Source organism: Monodelphis domestica, chromosome 4, assembly GCF_027887165.1.
Source record: "Monodelphis domestica isolate mMonDom1 chromosome 4, mMonDom1.pri, whole genome shotgun sequence".
Classification (NCBI taxonomy): domain Eukaryota; kingdom Metazoa; phylum Chordata; class Mammalia; order Didelphimorphia; family Didelphidae; genus Monodelphis; species Monodelphis domestica.
The window spans coordinates 139,225,662-139,245,608 of record NC_077230.1 but is presented as its reverse complement, the minus strand read 5'-3'; the positions used below and the strand labels follow the sequence as shown (position 1 = coordinate 139,245,608).

The 19,947-nt window shown below is 35.5% G+C and overlaps 1 long non-coding RNA gene across 3 annotated transcripts in view; it reads right to left on the bottom strand.

Moving 5' to 3' along the window:
• LOC103105889 (uncharacterized) overlaps positions 1–19,179 on the bottom strand; it is a 42,498-nt gene extending 23,319 nt beyond the window's left edge. Inside the window, exons 1-2 of one of the 3 annotated variants that reach the window (XR_467427.2) lie at positions 18,854–19,179; positions 18,346–18,460 (exon numbers count right to left, since the gene is read on the bottom strand). This is a non-coding gene — a long non-coding RNA (uncharacterized LOC103105889). The remainder of the gene's footprint in view (positions 1–18,345; positions 18,461–18,853) is intronic. The other 2 variants (XR_467430.2, XR_467429.3) reach the window with 2 other exon arrangements.
• Positions 19,180–19,947: the final 768 nt, after the last annotated feature.

Here is a 19,947-nt window from a genome sequence, read left to right as displayed (position 1 = left end):
ATGGATACAAAGAAAAGTTTATCCCTTTTCTTTAGAGATTCGCAATCAAAAGGAGGAGGCAACATGCAAACAACTACATAAATATATCTGTATATATGAAATCAGGAAAAGTTTCCTGCAGAAAATAAGACTTTAGTTGAAACTGAAAGGATGCCATGAAGCAGAGATGAAAAAGAAAAACATTTTGGGTTGGAGGAACAGAAAATATGGAATGTCATGTCAAAAAATAAAAAAGCCAGAAGAGAACACAGAGAACATGTGGGAATTTAAAGGGTAAGAAAACTATAGTCTTCCTGGAAAATATCAGTAAGAAAGTGGCAACAGAATGGGCTATAGAAGAGGAGAGAATAATGAATGAATGAATGAATGAATGAATGAATGAATGAATGAATGAACGAATGAATGAATGGGCATTTATTAAGTACTCACTATTTAGTAGAAAATGTACTAAGTACTGGAGAAACCAGTATAAAAGTGATAGCCCTCATACAGCTTCTATGCTAATAGGAGGAATAACCGCATACATAAGAATGCTGACCAGGAAAGGAATTATCTGCCCAGTACTAGGGATGTAGTAAGTTGTTCTACTGGGAAATCAACTGAGAAGCCCTTTCCAGTAATGGTGTTAATGTGATTCCTAAGCACAGAGCAACAGAGAAAAAGTAGAGAATGGGAAAGAGTAGAACACATACAAGGGAGAGGACACGATCCTAAGGTCAACAGCTTCATGGGATGTGAAACATGGCCAAAGAGGCAGCAAGTCAGGATCTAGAGCAGAAAGAATAGCAGCTCTCAGGTTTCATTTGAACATGAATTCTGAGGAAGGCGTATCATTCTGTGTAGATGTGTCAAATGCTGTGGAAATTTGAGGAAAGTTTTGCCAGGGACTAGCAACCTTACAATGTATAGAGTTGTATCTTAGTTCATCCAGTGATCATCCAGTTAGTTAGGAAAACAATAGAAAAAATGGATCTCTTCTTTTTTTACTATAAATAGGTATTATTGTTTCCTTTTTAATAGCAGCAAAGTGACACATGGATGGAATGTCCTACTTAGTCAGTAAGACCTGAGTTCATATTCTACCTCTAACACTTTATAGTTGTGTGAACCTAAAGAAGTCATTTCATCTCTTGCCTTTACCTTATTAATGAAATGGAGGTAATTCTAAAGCCTGATAATTGAACGTAACTGTGTAAAGGAAAAACGCATGAAATACAATGGACCATATCTGACAAAGTATACAAGATTATTGTGAAGATCAAAAATGTAAATGTTAAAGTTCTGTATAAATGCTGGGTATCATCATCATTATCAATCCTCATCACCATCATCCTCATCACCATCATCATCATTATGGTCTAGCTCTTAGAACAGAGATGCCAAACACGCAGCCCACCTGCCACACCCAGTCTACAATACCCTCAATTGAAGCTTGAACCAGATTAAAATGTAAGTGGGAAATGTTTAACAGAATAAATAAAAATACAATAGAGAATATAATATTAAATTTTATAACAAAGACAACATGTGGGCCCCAAGGATCATTTTGTGCTCCTTAGTGGAGTGGCACCCCCTTTCTTTTTGTTAATGTGTGATAACCAGACTTCAGAGGAGTGAAGCAGACAGTAGATAAAGAGAGAAAAGACATTTTTCTTTCTTTAAAAAAAAATCTTAGTCATGCAGGGATATGTCTTTAGTTCACCAGCTGGCAAATTTTCTACAGAATCTTTTGTTTATACACACTTCACTCCATTTCTGGTTAATTTGTTACATACAAGTACATATATCTTAGACTTGTGGCAGCAAAAATAAATTTGAACTTGTTCCCCACATATATGCTCTTTCCCCACCCTGCATTACCTATAATGCATAGACCCCAGGGTTACAAAAAGACTACACAAATTGCCCCCAAATCAATACACCGGACTTTGCCTGGTCTATTATTCTGGTCAAAAGAACTCACCATTCTAATTAAATGTGTCACTGAAATATTACTTTTCATGGCAAGGATTATGCTGTAGCAAGCACAGGGGAAATACAGCATGCCAAACTTATGACTAAAGACAAAGTTGTCTCCTGTTGGGACAAATAGTTTTGGGAGCTGTATTATGGCATACACAAACCTTTAAAATTAAAACACATAAAACTTCTCCCCCAAATCAGATCATCTTGTATTCCTGGTATACTAATATATGAGTCCCTCTGTCATCCCTACACAATATCCCATGAAGAATAGAAAGACAAAAAAGGACACTATCCCTGCCTAAAGGGGTAGTTAAAAGGAATAGACATTTAATAATTAGAGTGAGATATAAAACATTCTATTCCTTCATTGATGATTATTGCTGATACTTTTCAGTTATTTATGGCAAGACAAGCCTTTGTTTACTACTGAACATTACCATGTAACAAAGAAACTCCAGTATAGAGGACACTATCTGACAATATATGCAAAATTTAATAACTAGCATGTATAGCATATGATTTTGCCAGCATTAAAGTTGGCAAAGTACTTTACATATGTTAACTTCTGTGATTACGGCAGAATACAATCAAATTTCCTCAAGTGGGACATCAAAAGGAAGAGAGATCAGAGGGTCAAAGTCATCAGGGAGTATTTCATGAATGAGGGAGAAATTGAAATGCCTTTGAAAGATGAGTAGGCTCTGTATAGGTGGGGTGGAAGGAGAGAGATATTTTAGTCAAGAAAAAATAACAAGGGCATAAAAGTAAAATGAGCCTGTACAGTCTGAGCTAAATGGAACAGTGTCTAAATATTAACAAGTACAGCTAGGTTTTCCCCATTGGTGGAAATAATGAATCCATTGAGATGATCATATTATTCGAACTCACACTATTTGAAGTTATAATTATATAAATATAGTCTTTGGTTCCAGCTGGATGGAAATATGCTGGGTATATTCAAATGAGATCATTTGATGAATGAATTCATTCTTCACACTAATCTGGACCTGGTTATAATGAGAAATAATGAAGAGAAGGCTAGAAGTATGGAAGTGCTGGGTGTAGTAGTTACCTGAATCACAACCTGTGCCTCAAGGTAGGGTTTGTGGTAGGACAGATCATAAAGAGAATTCTTTTTTCAGATACACGTTGGACTAGAAGGTCCCTGAAGTCTCTTCCAAATCCGAGATCCTGTAATCTGCATTTGGCAGCAACAGCATGATCCTTCTGTAGGTAGGTTCATGCATACTAGACTGTTTGCACATTTGTTCTTGCATTAGCACTCAAGTGAGTCTAAAGAACTGATTATTTCTTTAAAAGGTAAAGATTGACTGAAAGAGATAACATTAATTAAAATTTAATTTAATAAATTATAATTATTATATTTATTATATATTATATAATATTATATATTATATAATAAATTATATAATTTATTATATATAATAAATTATAATTAATAAAAAATAAAATTAAAATAAGATTAAAAACTAACACAAAGACAGATGAATCTTCTGCATTTTTGACAACCCTGTTACCCCGGCTAATAAAAAGTAACTAAATTATCTTTCAAATCTGATGGACTTTTTTTCAGTCTTCAACCTTCTTGACTTCTCTGAAGAATTTGCCACTGTTGACCAACCTCTTCTGTTGACCTTTATCTCTCCTGTCTGGTTTTCATGAGATTACTCTCTTGATTTCTTTTTCTACTTGTCTGACAGTTTCTTCTCAATCTTTCTCAATTCTGTTCAATGCTATTATCTTTCTGCTGTTGATTTTCTACATTTTATTCGATATATATTTTGTTTGTATATATGTTGTCTCCCTATTTGGTTGTAAGTTCCTGAGAGCAGAAACTTTCATTTTCTCTTCTTTGTTTCCCCAACCAAAGCACCATGCCTGGGACATAGTAGGAATTTTAATAAATGTCTGATGACTGACAAAATCACCATCTGTAGCATACCCCATAATTTATTCTGTACCTGAAGTCTCTGTCTTGGATCCTAGTATCTTCTTCTTCACTGGCTCTTCCTTTGTGATCAGCTCTGGAGAGTTTAAAGATATCCATGCAGATGGCTAAGATCTCTATCTCTATATATATAATTCTAGTATCACTCTGAGTTACAAAGTCACTACCTATAAGCCATTTTGAATCAAATGTTCTGTAGATATCTTAAACTCAAATTTTAAACTGAACTCATAATTAATTCCTCTTTTGTGTCAAGCCCCCCCTCTAGTTTCTATATGTCAAAAACTGAATTATATCTCCCACCACCACAAGCCTTTTCTATTCAGTATCGTACCATTCTTCCAGTCATTTAGGTTCACAACCTCCAAGTTTCTTCCTCTCTTGACTCTCATTCCAAGCCATCCATACAAGCAGTTGCCAAATTTTGTTATTGCTACCTTGATAATAACTCTTGCAATTGTCCTTTGATTCCACAAATATGATCCTAGTTGAAATCCTTGTTTCTTATAAACTGTTCTACTGTAATAGCCTCTTAGTTTCTCTGCCTCAAGATTTATCCCATTCCAATCTATTCTCCCCACTGGTTCCAAAGTGATTTTCCTAAGGCTCTAAGGTCCAACAATGTTGCCCCTGCTCTCAATAAACTTCTTATTGGGCGTTTATTGGCTCTCTATTACTCCTAGGATCAAATATGAACTCCTTGGCTTGCCATTTATAGATATTCATAACCTAGTTCCAATCTATGTTATAAACATTAATACATATTACTCCATTTCACATACTCTATAATTCAGCCAAACTGACCTTCTTTCTATGTCTTATACATGGGAATTCCTCTCCTGCCTTCATGGGTTTGCTCTGGCTTCTTTAAATGCTCAGCATACACTCTCTTTTTTTTTTTCTTAAAAAAATGTTTCCTGCAAAACTTGATTCAAGTGCTACCTTCTGCATGAAAGTTTCTTATCCTTAAAGCTGCTAGTTATTTTCCTCTAAGATGACCTCATTTCCATTTTGTATATATTTTATATATCGCTATACATGTATGTTTTATCACATCCATCTAGACCATAAACTCTCTGAGGGCAGAGAATTTTGAGTATGCTTCACTTTTGTTTTTGTATCTGCAGTGCCCAAAGCAATGTCTGGAACAGAGTTAGAGCTTAATAAAACCTTATGGATTGATTGATTGACTCATGTTGGAAAATGCCATCTTTAACCCACAATAATATGGCCTAAATGTTCTTTAATAAACAAAAAAGGCCTGGCAATTATGATGATTTGTCATCATGAGAGACTTTATAATTGTTAGTTATAATACATGAATTACAAACGTGAAGATGAATGAAATAGCCATCATTAATATTGTGGTAAATAGTAGGTTACTCTCAGTAAATTAACTCAAAATGGGAAATGCATGAATTCTCTCATGGGGACCAGCTTTTTATTGGCCTCTTAAAATGTATTGTAAATTCCCTTATTAAAGGATAATGACAGTATTAGGCATAAAAGACAGAGTGAAGAATATGTTGCCAGAATGAGGAAAGTCACAACAGTTATACTTAATAGCAAGTTGTGAAATCATTTCTGCATATAATGTTCCTTTTGATTTCATCGCTTTTCCAGAATTCTTTAGAAGAACAAGGAAGAAAAATTGTTATTACCAAGAAAGCAACCATGGTGTAGTAGAAAGACTTCTGGATTTCTGGCCAATAAATCTAGACTGTAGAGCTGGTTGCATTACAGCCTTATTGCATGACTTTAGACAAGACCTGCAAGTCCTCTGAGTCTTAATTTCCCCATTCTGCAAAATAAGGGTGTCAGCTTAGAGAAAAGGTGTCAAACACACTAACTGCAATTGAGAATAAATAGAAATAGAATAAATAGAAAGAAAAAATAAATTAAATTAAAAATGAGATAATTTAGGTAATATTGAAATGTGTTTTTTCTGAGGCAATATGTGTCCCATGGTGGTTCTTATGTACAGTTTATTGACCATTGGTTTGTATTTCAGTTTGACATCAAATGGATTAGATGATATTTAGGACCTCTGCCAGGTATTAATGAATCCACATGGAAACAGTCCCCTGTCCTCAACTCTAGAGTTGTCAGACCAATAAAATCATACTTAATTCAGCTAAATATTGAATTAGGAGTTTTATCCAGCTTATTGTGTAGACTGCTGATTATTTCACTTGCTGATCTCATCAGTTCTTAGGGATTCTCTATCATTTCTATTTGATGATTCTTATTCACCCCTAACTTCTCCCTTGACCTCCAGACTCAAATCTCTACTTGTCTTTTAAATACTTCAAACAGGATGTCCTATAGATATCTTAAACTTAATGTATCCAAAACTGAATTCATTATCTTTAACTCAAACTCTCCTCTCTTCCTAACTTACCTATTATTGTCAAAGATTCACCATCCTTCCAGTCATCTAGGCTTTCAACCTAGGTGTTGTCATTGATTCCTAACTTTCTCACCCACAATATTCATTCCGTTGCTTAGGCTTGTTGATTTTTTTCTTTCATAACATCTTCCACCCACGCCTATGACTCTCCACTGCTACTACTTTTGAGCAGGCTTTTGTCATCTCACTCTTGAATTATTGTTTGCTGGTTGGCTTCCTTGCCACAAGTGTCTTCCCAGTCCAAAACAGCTTCCACTAAGTTGCCAAAATGTTTGCTTAAAGTGCAGATCTGACCTAGTTACCCTTACCTCCTACTTGAGAAATGTCAAATGGCTCCCCGTCACCTCTGGGATAAAATATAAAATCTTCCGTTAAACAAAGCCTTTTGTAATCTGTCTTCCCCACATTTCTAGTCTTCTTATAACTTACTACCCTATCCTGTAATCAAGTTGACATTGGACTCCTTGCTATTCTTCCTATAACACACTCAATCTCTTAGCCTTAGGCATTTTTACTTGCTATTCCCCACAGCTGGAATATTCTCTCTCATAGCTTCCCAAATATCCTTCAAGTCTCACCCAAAACTCTACCATTTACAAAACCTCTTTCCCAATCCCTCCTAATTTTAGTGCTTTCCCTCTGTAGATTGTCTCCAATATATCCAGTATATTTCTAGTATGTATGTATGTTTTTGCATATTTTCTCCTCCAGTAGACTGTGAGCTTCCTGAGAGCAAGGACTGTCTTTTTTATTTCTTTCTACCCCTAGCGCTTAGCACAGCACCTGGCATATAGCAGGTGTTTAATAAATGTTTATTGATTGACTAAAATTATAGTCTTTTAAAGTTATCAAAATCTTTTCCCATGAACTGTTGTTTGGTCATGATTTCCCCATTATGTATGGCTGCAATAAATTCCTTACAAACTGAAATGCATTTGTGATCTCATTGACTTGGTTTTCACTACAACCATATAGACTACTGCTAGATCTACACATCTTGTATGACCGATTTTGAAATCTTTCCATTAGTTTTCCACCAGGAGCATACACAAGAGGCTACATGTTTTCCCTGATTTCTTTTGGTATCATGAGATTAGAAGTGGAACACTTGGACATCTGCTATGTTTAACTCTCACCAGTCTCTAATCTTCACTTCTTATCATATGTTTCCCTGATGGTATCTTTCTTCTTTGGATATTCAGAGTTCTTCATTAGTTAATGTTGGCAGCCTGCTCATATCCAACATATATCTCTCCATTGCCCTCTGTATTCATTTTCAGTCCTTTGGAGACTATGTTTCATGACTCACATAAATACAATAATATTGAAAGAATATTAGAACAAAAAGGTGTGTTTTGTTTCTGGAGAAGCTTTGGGTCCTCAAAGAAGCTTTGTAATTTTCTTGAAGCAACCACACTTATTCTCTTCCTTTTGTGTAGTTCTGGGGTCCAACCCATTGTCCATTTATACTACCTTTCACAGATACATTTCCTGATTGAAAACTGTAGGTTATGAACTGTAATGGAAAATGAGAAAAAGCATTTTTAAATTTTTCTGAAGCTTTAAGATTAAGTGACTAAAAGGAAGGAAAGGTCCCAAACAGAAAAAATGATGCTAGAAAGAGGGATAGATGATAGAGTCTGAGCTTTGTTTTGGAACTTTGAGTTTGGAAATAAAAGACTAGAGCTCTGGAAAGTAGTTAAGAACAGATATTTTAGAAGTTACTCACACAGAAGTGAGCACTGAATGCATAGAAGTATATTAATATCACCAAGGAAAAAGGCATATAAAAAGAAATAGATTGCACAAAGTCAGCACCTTAAGGGACATCCATAAGTTGGGAGGGGAGAGGGAGCAGGCAGAAGAACAGAAAGACCAACAAAGAACAATCAGATAGGCATCAGGAGAGAGAAACCTCCTATAAATGAAGGAGGAGAATATTGAGAGTTAAGAGGGTAGGAGGAAAAGGGAGAAATGGGTCATTAGTGCCAAATATAAAAAAAATTCATAGATCATGAGATCTAACAATTCAATTCTGGCTCCACCATTCAGGAACCATGTGACTTCAGGCAAGGCATTTAACTTTTCTGAGTTTCAGTTTCCTCATATTTACAATGAGGATAAGAATACTTGTATATAATATCCCAGAGGATTACTGTGATGATAAAATGAAATTATATCTACAAAAGTGTTTTGCTAACTACATGTAGGGTATTGTTATTATACTGCAAGGAAGATGGAGGCATTTGATTGTGACATTCATTCAAGCATTTTAAAGTGCTAAATATTTTAAATTTATTTTCTTTCTTCAATTTATCCAATTCTTAGCAATCAAAATTAATTATCACCATTACATTTTTTTCTATTCTCTGCTAAGCTATGGGGGAAAAGTGTTGCTTTATTTTTCCTCATGTACGACAGTCACTCAGACATCATTATGCAATATATTTTGTATCCACTTCCTCATCCTGCCTCCTAAATTGTGTCTAAATTGTTGTAATTGCTAATTAAGCTCAGAAATATTTGTATTCATTTTGTTTTTTCTTTGCTGTTCTACCAAGGCAAATAGACATATTTCTTCTGCTTTCTAGAATGCTTAAACATTCCATATAAACATATGCAGGTCCACTTTACTTTAATCCAGTATAAAAATATATATATTTATAAACAAAGGAAAAGATAATTACTTGATTCATGTTTACTTACATCTGTCTCCCTTACCCTATTCCCAAGGGAGGAAAAAATTTTATTTATTCTTTAAAAATGGAAACAGATTTAAAGGGAAAAGGATTTTGGATAACCTGGGCCTCATGCCCCTGAGATTCCTACTTACAATGATGGAAATGTGCAATGCTTAAGGAAAACAAAAGAATTTTCTTTTATTATCTTGACAAGTTTTATGAAAATAGTATTCTATTACTACCAGAAATTAAGACCCTTATTTAATAATTACAGAAATGTTGCTCTTGTCAGTTGCCATTATTAGAAAATTTCTTCAACTGCAAGTACTCCATCTTGCCCTGAAAAAGCACAAATTTTCTTGGTTGTCCTTGGATCTCTTTCACATCAATTCATATTAAGTACATGTACTAAGTACTGGAAATACAAAGATGGAGAAAGAGGCCTTAGCCTCAAAGGATATTTCTCTTTTGGGAGGGATTCAGAACATTTTTCATATGACTTTTGAAAGCTTGGATTTTGCCAATTGAAAATTATCTTTTTATCCCCTTTTAACATTTATTTATTGGGAAATGGGTAATACTCATAAATTTGAATCAGTTCTTTGTATATCTTGACAATGACATTCTCATCAGAGAACTCATTGCAAAGATTTTGTGTCCCCCCCCACACACATTTACCTGTTACCCTTCTAATTTTTCTTTATTTGATCTGTTCATGAATAATCAGTGAAACTTTGAGATTCTGTCTCATATCTATCATAGTGACAAAGAAGACAAAACAGAGAAAATAAATATTGGAGGGGTGTCGAAAATGGGTCCAATAGGAAGGAGCTGTGAATTGGTCTAGCCATTCCAGAAAACAATTCAAAAGTATGCCCAGAAAACTGAAGGTAGGGATATTGATTTAGGATGCATCTGCATAGAGATAATTATTGATGCCTGAGGAAAGACCACGGGGAAAAAAAGGACAAAAGATAAAATCTTGGGGTATATATATTCACATTTAAGGAAGACAAATAGACAGGGAAGGATTGACCAAAGATGTAGGAGGAGACCCTGAAAGGAGGCCATGGAGACCATGGGAGCCAAGTAAAGAAAGAACATTCAAAAGAACACTAGTTAATGATGTCAAATGCTAAGAAAAAGTAAACAAAGGCTAAGAATGGGGACAAAATTCATTTTATTTTATTGATTAAAGTGTTCTAGCTCCAGAAAATGGCACAGTGACTAGAATTCCAGGTCTGGATTCGGGAAGACTTATTTTGTGAGTTCAAATCTGACCTCAAACACTTACTAGCCTTTGTGATGCTATCTATGTAAGTCACTTAACCTGATTGCTTCAGTTTCTTCATATGAAAAATAATCTGGAGAAGGAAATGGCAGACCACTGCAGTATCTTTGCCAAGAAAACCCCAAATAGGGTCACAAAGTCAGACATGACTAAAAAAGACTAAACAACACTAACAAATAATTCTTAAGAAAACATTTTCAATAAAGTGGTATGGCCAGAAATCATTACAATAAATCATGAGGAAGTAGAATACATAAGTACTTGTGATTTTAATGCGTCTGACATGGAAGAAGATGAGTTGATAATAGAGAAAATAGTAGGAATTATGCAATCAAAGTTAATTTATTTTGAGGTTGTGGGACCCGAGACATATTTATTTCAGAAAATACACTATCTTTGTCCTTGTGTTTCATTATTCTTTTGGTACTTTTATGTTCTCTTAGTCATGTTTACTTTTATTGCTTCATATTTTTCTTCATATTCTTGTTCTCAAGTGTATTGGTATTGTCTCCCCTATTATTAATGAGTAGCTCTGATCTGGGCCTACAATTAAATAGAAAAGGAGAACAGGCTGGATCACTTTGGGAATATTGTGTAATGCTTTTAATGACTTAAAACTATCTGAAGCAAAGGTTTATGTGAAAAATTATGATTATTCTTTTGTATGTTCATAAATCATGGAATATGTCTTCAAAGAATTAAATTTGTGAGTCATTCAAAAAACAATGGAGAATTACATGAAGGTCACAATTAAACTAAAATATAAAACCAATGAAGAATTTCCCTAGAGAAATGGCATTAAAAATATCCTTAGAGAGATGTATGATTGGAAAAGGAAAGCATGATTAAGCTGAAATATATAACTCATGAAGAATTTCCCTGGAGAAGTGACATTAAAGTTACTCTTAGTGAGTTGTATGATTAGAATAGGAGGGCTGATTGTGTAGTGAGAGTGAGGAAGGAAGCTTTCCCTGGCATCCTAAATTGGTATCCCTGCAAGGTCAAGCAATGCAAAAAGTCCTCAGCACTTTAGATAGAAACCCATAAATTATTTAGAGTATTGGAGTATGTGAACAAGTCATATCAAGTGGATAAAAAGATATGGGCAGATATCTATCTATACAATTAAAAGAAGTTCACATATTAATGAGATTATATTCCTTGAGAACAGGAACTATATCTTCTCTTGTTTCTATTACTTTCCAGAACATCTAAAATGAACCTTTATACACAAAGGACATTAAGTAACATCTGTTTTTAAAATTCATAATGATCTCCATTTTTTTTGGAGCATGTTTGTAAATGAATAAAGGAATAATAAAAAAAATATTTATTGCATTTATTACATGCCAAACAGTGCTAAATCCTAGGAGAACAAATAGAAAAATGACACAGTCCTGTTCAGGAGTTCACTTAAAAAAAAAAAGAAATATAAATTTGACAAATGATGGAAGAATTGTGGAAAAATGAGAACATTAATACATTATTGGTGGAAATGTGAACTGATACAACCATTTTGGGGAGCAATCTGGAATTATATTCAGTTATAAAACTGCATATACCTTTTGACCCAGCAATACCATTATTAGATTTGTTTCCTAAGATTATCCGACAAAAATGAAAAGAAACTATATTCCTTATGGCAAAGAACTGGAAACTGAAGGGATGTCATAGATTGGGAAATGGCTAAACAAGTTGTGGTATATAATTGTATTGGAATACTATTGTACTATAAGATTCAAGGTGAAATGAGCAGAACCAGAACATTATGCACAGAAATAACAATAATGTATGATGATCAACTATGAATGGCAACTATTATCAACAAGGCAAGAACTCAGGACAACTCCAAGAGATTCATGACAAAAATTGATATCCACTGCCATAGAAGGAGTTGACAGAATCGGACTGAACATTGAAACATATGATTCTTCACTATTTCCTCTATGAATTTTTGTCTAGTGGAAGCAATGTGTCTTATTTCACAACATGAAAAGCATAGAAATATGTATTTTATGATAACATATGTACAACCTATATCATATTACCTGACTTTTTGGGGTGGGTAGAGGGTAGGAGGGAGGGAATTTTTTTTTTAATGTTCATTAGTTTCTTGTTAAATAAGAGGGTTTTGAAAAGTAAGATTAATGATAATCATATCAAAAAAGTAAGAAAAGAACAGGGATAAATTATTTTAAAATACAAGTAAGAGAGCAAAAGAAAATGTAGGATGGGACCCAGATGATCAAAGTAGTGTTGGAACTCCCAAGATAAATTTGAAATATATATACTCATATTTTAAAAACTGTATGTGGAGTTCCAGGGGCAGAGCCAAGATGGAGGAATAAACCAGAGCAGCTCCCCTTTATCATGAGACCAATCTCTGACCAAGATTAAAATATCAACACAAAACAAATACAGGAGTGAAAGAACCAACAGGGAGACAGAGTGAAACAATTTTCAAGAAAAGAAAAACCCAAAAGGTAGACAAAGAACATCTGGGACACTGAGGTGAGAAGAGATCAGAGCCAGCAAGAGGCTGTAAGCAAGGAATAAAGAGTAAGGCAAGTACAAGCCATACACCCACTCCACATATGTTGTCACACCTTTCAGAACCTAAGTCCAAGCCAGTATTCAGATCTTGAGATCCTGCCTGGGCAAATAGTAATCTAAGCTAACCCATATCCCTTGACATTTGAAACCTGTGGAAAAGTCTGTAGTCTCATTCCAGACTAGACTGGGCTAAAGTGGGCTGTTTCTTTAGGGCCTAGATCAAAGCCAGGAATCCCAGTCTGGGCTTGGGATAAGGTCAGAGTTCACACTTTGGGAGAAGGACACAGTTCACAGGGGGAGCCCTTCCCTCCCATCTTGTTGCCAAAACTAAGGGCAGAGCTCCAGGAAAGGGAAGTCAAGGGAATCAAGAGTGTGCCTTATTGGATCAAGTATACAATGAGACCAAAGATTTAAGCCTAAGCTTGGGGATAGAACTTGATCAGTCTTGAATCTGATCAAGTTCATAGTCAGATCAAAAGCTTATAGCCAAGCCTGAGGCAAATCCTTAAGCCATCAGTATCTCAAGGGTCAATTCAATCAGAAGGGGGAGGGGGCTCTCAGAGCTCTCAACCCTCAAACTATCACATCAGCCTCCAAGAACTGAAACTGGTAAAAACCCAGAAAATAAGCTGAGAATAAAATCAAGGAAGGACTAAAGTTTAAGAGGGTACCCCAACTTCCCAGAAAACAGAACCTAACTATAATTGGATAGGAAAAATGAGCAAACAAGAAAAAAAGCATCTAACTCTAAAGAATTTTTATGGAGACAAACAGCAAGGTAAAGATACAGAAAGGGACAATAAAAGCAAAGGAAACATATGCAAAATCCAAAAGAAAAATATGGATTAGACACAGATTCTGGAAAAGCTAAAAAAAGACTTCAAAAACCAATTAAGCAAGGCAGAAGAAAAGTGGGGAAGAGAAATGAAAATGATGCAATAAGAAATGGGCCAGTTGAAAAAAAGAAGACAGAGGAAACTGACAGAGGAAAATCAGGCCTTACAAATCAGAATTGACCATCTAGAAATTAATGATTTCATGAGAAATCAAGAAACAATGAAGCAGAATTAAAGGAATGAAAAAAAAAACCAGAGGAAAACATGAAATATCTTATTGAAAAAAACAACTGGGCTAGAAAATAGATCTACAAGAGACAATTTGAGGATTATTGGATTTATCTGAAAGCAATGATCAAGAAAAGCTATATGTAGGGGGCAGCTGGGTAGCTCAGTGGATTGAGAGCCAGGCCTAGAGATGGGAGGTCCTAGGTTCAAATCTGGCCTCAACCACTTCCTAGCTGTGTGACCCTGGGCAAGTCACTTGACCCCCATTGCCTAGCCCTTACCACTCTTCTGCCTTGGAGCCAATACACAGTATTGACTCCAAGATGGAAGGTAAGGGTTTTAAAAAAAAAAGAAAAAGAAAAGCTATATGTAATGGAGATTCAAATTTTCATATGTGGTCTTTTATTCCTGGTCTTTGAATACGGAAATGTCTGTTAATGCCTATCAATTCATAGTAATAAAAGAGAAAATTAAATATATATTAGACATCAACAAACATGAATATGTCCACATATTAAAAAGGGCAAAAGACAATAACATGAAATCATGAATCTCTGTCATGAATGACTTATTTTAAAAACATATAATACATTTAACTTAGTAATACCAACTTTATTGTTTCTCTGTGTCCTCATTCTTAACTTCATTCTGTTCTCTTCTGTGTATTTTAAAATTGATTTCCTAACACATTTTTCTTCCTCCTCCCCCTCCTCCTCTTTCTTCTTTTTTGTTATCACTCTCCCTATGTCTAATCCACCCATAAGTCTTTTCTCTCTCTCTCAAAATAAAAAGGCTTTCCTTGTAACAAGTATAAGAAAGCAAAACAAATCTACCCATTGGCAATATCTGAAAATCTATTTCTGATTCTTATGGGAAGTATGGTTTATTATCAGTCTCCTGGAGTCTTGATTGTTCATTACATTTCATTAATTAAAGTCCTTAAGACTTCCAGTATTGTTTTCATTTATAATATTGTAGTAATTTTATAAATTACATGGCTTTTTTTTGGTCCAGTTCACTTTGCCTCAGTTCCTAAAAGTCTTCCTAGTTTCTCTGAAACTATCCCTTTATTTAATTCACTTGTCATAACAATATTCTAATACATTTTACATTTACATGCCATAATATATTGATGGGCACAAACTTTACTACTAATTATATATATTTTTTAAAAGTGCTGAGAAAACAGACTCATTAATAGACTTTTGGTAGAGCCATTAATCAGTACAGCTGTTCTGGAAAGCTATTTGTAGCTGTGCAAAAATTACTAAACTATGCATAGATTTTGATATAATGATATCACTACTAGATAGATTCAAAAAGAACAAAGAAAGAAGAAAAGGCCTAATGTGTAAAAATCTATAGTAGCTTTTTGTTTTGGCAAAGAATTGGAAATTAAGCACATCTAATCAATTGTCAAATAGATGAATAAGTTATGGTATATAAATGTAATTGAATATTATTGTGATAAAAAAATGAAGAAAAAAATAGTTTTAGGAAAACCAGGAAGACTCATATAGACTGATGCTGAGTGAAGTGAGCAAAATCAGAAGAACAATTTCTATTATAACAATATCATTAAAAAATGAAAATTTTTCAAAGATTTATGAACTTGGGTCATTGAAATGATTTATCAAGACTTCAGAGGATCAGTGATGAAAAATGCTAACCACTTACTCAGAAAGAAATGATTGACTAAAATCAAAGATAAAGAATACGTTTTTGGACGTGGATAATATGGAAATTAATTTTTCTTGATTATGCATATTTTTCACAAAGTTCTTTTGGGGAAAAAGATGGGTGTAGAAAATGCTAGGTAATTGCAAAAAATAAAAATTTATTTTTTTAAATGCTGCTATAAATATGTTTGTTACGATTAGTCCTTTCCGTCAATTTTTATCTCTTTAGGAATATATATCTAATAGTGATATTGCTGGATCAAAGATTATTCAGTTTAATAATTTTTTTTACTATAGTTACCAATTTGTTTTAAGAATGCCTAAACCAATTCAGTGATCCATCAATAATACATTAGCGTTAAGAGCTCACATTCCAACAGAGGACAACAATGTATATGATTATTTCATTATAGGACATATGGTAAGACCCATTGAAACAGGCATCCCAGCTGCAGGGTAGGTGATAAGGCCTAGTGTTCTTTAGGGTGCTAAGCTAGGATACTTGTTAAGGCCAAGTGATCTGGAGATTGCAGCAGCAAGGCAAAAGGCAAGAGTACAAGCCTGTCTTTGTTCCCACTAGAAAGTTCATATTTTTCATCCTCTCATTTCTGAAAAGGCAGGCAAAGGACACTTTTACCACAGGATCATCTCCTGTCCATTGAATACAGTCTCTATTTAATGTCTATCATCTGTAAAAGAAATAAACTAGTTATTCTGAAAAGGAAGAGAAATTAGAGAAGTCAGAGGTCCTATCCTTTTGGGGCTTAATTTGATAGCTGTGAGCTCATCAATGTAGGTACATCATCTGAAGTAGTAGATAAAATCTTTATGTGCCTTCTTACCCTGATTTTGCTCATATTCTTTTGTAAAATGGACAAAAAAGAAGACAGAAGTCAAGAAACTATCTATTAGGTTACTATGGGTCACCCAGATGAGCAATAGAGAGAAGTAAGTGAAGTGAGTAGACTAAAGCATATTTTTAATGTGTGACTGGATAATATAAAGAATTTCATCAGAGAAAGGTATGATAGGAAAAAGAAATAATCTTGTGATGTAAAAGGTATGAATAGGTGATGGACAACTCAATTGAACCATTATTAATTATAAAAAGTCAAGAGGATAAGAGAAATCCACCACCACATTGGGTGGATTACCCTTAGAGGATTTACAGAAGAATCCTAGATCTACAGTTGGAAGGGATCTCAGAGGTGACCTATTCTAAATCTTGTATTAGAGGGTTAGTTTGAGTATAATGGAGGAAAGGTAGATGATCCCATAAAGTAGAAGGAGGGTGAGATGGATTCCCCCCTTCAGTCTTCAAATCTCTCCACTAAACCTGCTTTTACTCTCCTCTAATAACTGATTTAATGGGTGTATCTTTTCCCTTGGGGAAAGAGAGAGAAGTCAGCTCTCTCCCCCTTCAATATGACAAGGAACTCAATTTAAGAAAACTGGCAACTTTATTCTAACAAATGGTGGTTAGGCATAAGATAAGCAAGATGTCTGCAGGTTGGATTTTATAGGAAAGAGGGTAAGGAAAGTCCCTGTCTGTCTAAAAATATCTTTCTCCCTAACCCCAAAGGTGAGAGACCCAGGCTTGTCAGCCTGGTCTTATAAAGGATAATTTAGCATTGTGACCTAAACTATGTTAATTATTTGGTCACCATGGATTTCCCAAATATAAAATAAATATAACCAAGTCAGCTAGAAATTTTTGGTGATTTAATTGATATAGTGGAAAGAAATTAAGAAGAAGGAAGAAGGAAAAGGGTGTAGGATTTCTCTTGCCTTGCTAGTGCCAGGAGGAAGACCAGAGGCTCTAGGAAGATAAGGTTTTGAAGAGTAAGGAGGAAAGAATCAGCCTGAACTCCAAAGGGCTCAGCCAAGATGCCTGAACATGAATTAGCTCAAGAGCAAACTCACCGCCAAACTCAGACAATAGCTGCCACCATGCCAAGATGTTGGAATGCTTAGCACACTGCCAGCCAGAGTCTCCTATCTGGGGAAAGAGAGAGAGAGAGAGAGAGAGAGAGAGAGAGAGAGAGAGAGAGAGAGAGAGAGAGAGAGAGAGAGAGCAAGTGATGTGCCTTATATAGATGGTTTTACATCACTTTCTTGCATCTCATCTATACCAATGATAGCTTAGCTTGACTTAGGACAGCCCAGGGGTCTGTCTGCTTTTTCTACACATGTCTGTTGAAGGCCATTTCCTCAGATAATTAAATCTTTGAGTATGGTGCAAGCATCCTGACCTTGTTAAACTAAGTAGGGTGGCGAAATGTATAGTTCCCAAGACTTGATTCTGTTAAACCAAGTATCACCATTGTTACTAATCAGGAAATAGCTAAATCAGATTTTCTAAAGTATGGCCTGAGTAGGGTGGAGTAGGTTTAAAATTCACAGTCTCTAAGAGACTCCAGGTTTGGTGACTCCTGGTATTTGTCACAACAGAGCCAATATCCAAACTCAAGGTGTAACAGGAGCTGTGTGAGATATTCTGATGCTGTTCTTATTCTTCTCAGTTTATGCCACAATTCCTGGTGTCTTTGTTGTTGGTGGTGGGGGAAATGGTGGTTAGGGTCAATTAAGGATTTGAAAAGCTCAGGAGAGAAATCGCTAATAGCCTGTCACCCTTGCTATCTCAAGATAGAAAGAGAGACTGACTCCCACCTGGAATCTCTTTTCTCTCAAGATTCTAAGCCTCAACCACCATCCCATGCTGTGGATGCAAACCTTTGCATGTCTTCCAGGCTCTGCCCTTCAAGGTCTCTGGATCATTCCCCTATCACAACTCCTCCAGTTTGTCTTTTAGCATGGAATCAGCCGGATACTGTAATAGAGGGTTTGTCTGGTGGTAAATAGAGAGAGTGAGATAGAGTGGAGATCTCCCCCTCTCAAAGCAGGATTCAGGGGAGACCATTGATGCTTAACTTGGTTAAGGGAGAGGAGAGGGGGGAGTGAGTAGATTCCTCCTTCAGCCTCCCCTCAGCTATGGCTACTCACCTCAAACTGCCTCTTGACTTCCCTCTACTACTAATGTATAGAGGTTCCCTCCTCAAAGAGAGAGTTACCCTCCCCCACTCAAGCTGGAACTGTTTTCCACTCACACTAGAGTCAGTTGTGGAAAGACGACAAACTTTTATTCTAACTGATCAATTTGGGAATACCACAAGGAAATGGCTATGGGAAGGGTTTTTCATTAGGAAAGAGGGAAAGGTATCCCTATATTAGCTACCCTTACCTCCTTCCTCAAGTTGGGGAACACAGATCTTGGTAGCCTTGGGCCCCTGAGAGATTCAGGCTTGGATGGCCCTGGTCTTGGCCCCACAGGCACACTTCAGACCCCGGGCACCAGGAGCTGAGAGGTAATCTTGTCAGCTGCTTGGTGTATTCTCTAACACTCCCAACTTCAAGTGGGAATCTGTGGGGGGAAGGGTATCCAATTACTAGGAAGAAGATGTAAGTTTTTTTCTCAGGAGCAAAGTCTTGACCAGACCTCTCCTTAGGCTCTCAGGATTGAGAGAGCTAACTGCCTCTCTCTGATAGAAAACTCTTGCTCTTCCCAGGTTCCAGAACATCCCCTGAGGCCCCTCCCCTGCTGTGGATGAAACTCAATCAATTTCCCAGACTATAATTCCAGTTCCTGAGTTTGAAACCTCTATCACAATACCACGCTACTTACTTACCTTAAATTATTTCTAATGTAATAATCTAATCTATTTACTCCCCCCCCCCCCCCCCCCGCCCCCATAACAAATCTTATCTAGAGCCATCTATCTGCTACACTAAGGTCCTACCTTATGCTAAAGACTGAGTTGTGGGAAGGAGGGTTAGGGCCTTAAGTGTTACAATGGCTTGTACAATGTAACAATGTTAGCTAATCTATAACTACAACTATTCCAAACAATATAACATTTAATTTTTGAATAAAAATAAATTCTTGTCTTATACCTATATAATACTTATTAAAATGTAACGATTTTCTGCATAACTAGCTATATGCTATCCTCTCTCTTTTAAATTATAGTATGTTCTGTCCCTATGCTAACTCTCTAGTTACCAAAATTCCCTTTTCCTCCCTAAACTAATCTGTCCCTGTCAGGGATCAGTGTGTTAATTCCTTTTATTACTTTAAATTAGTAGATTAGATAGTTAGTCTTTACATATGTGCATATATGATTTCTGTACACATATTACATATGATATAAATTATATATACATATACTCCGGTTTGAAGTCTTTATCTTCCTATCTACATGAGTGCTACCAGAGAGTTATTTACAAATACAAAATACAAATATACAATTTTATGGACTGTCCTTATTTACGAAGCAG